Source organism: Bufo gargarizans, chromosome 4, assembly GCF_014858855.1.
Source record: "Bufo gargarizans isolate SCDJY-AF-19 chromosome 4, ASM1485885v1, whole genome shotgun sequence".
In the NCBI taxonomy this organism is placed as follows: domain Eukaryota; kingdom Metazoa; phylum Chordata; class Amphibia; order Anura; family Bufonidae; genus Bufo; species Bufo gargarizans.
This window is the reverse complement of record NC_058083.1, coordinates 350,528,321-350,528,850: the sequence shown is the minus strand read 5'-3', so window position 1 is coordinate 350,528,850 and position 530 is coordinate 350,528,321.

The window sequence follows — 530 nt, the reverse complement described above, 5'->3', positions numbered from 1 at the left end:
TTTAGGTTTTTTTTCTGCTTTTTTTATTATAAAATAAGGGGAAAGGGGCGTGTTTTTATTTTTTTACTTTATTCATTTTATTACTTTATACATTTTAATAAAAACACTTTTTTTTTTTTACTTTATTTCTGATGTTCATTTTTGGGCGTCTGATCCCCTCTGAAATACATTACAATACATCTTGCATTGCAATGCGTTGCCTGTTAGTGTATGACACTGAGTCATACACTAACAGATTGCCTAGGAGCCCCAGCCTGAGGCTGGATCTCCTCGGCACCCGTAGAAGGCAGTTCCCGATGCTGTGCAAGGCATTGGGCAGCCTCTGCATGGCATCGGGCTGCCTTGTGACGCATCGGGTCTCCGCCTCACCCGACACAAACCCCTTCTATATCACGGTCAGCGTGGACCGCGGCATAGAAGGGGTTAATCCGCTAGCATCAGCAAAATACGGGCCTCAATGCACGAGCTCAGTCCGTAGGGCAGCCGCAGCGGATCGCGGACCCTTTCACTTGAACGGTGCCCACGGAACG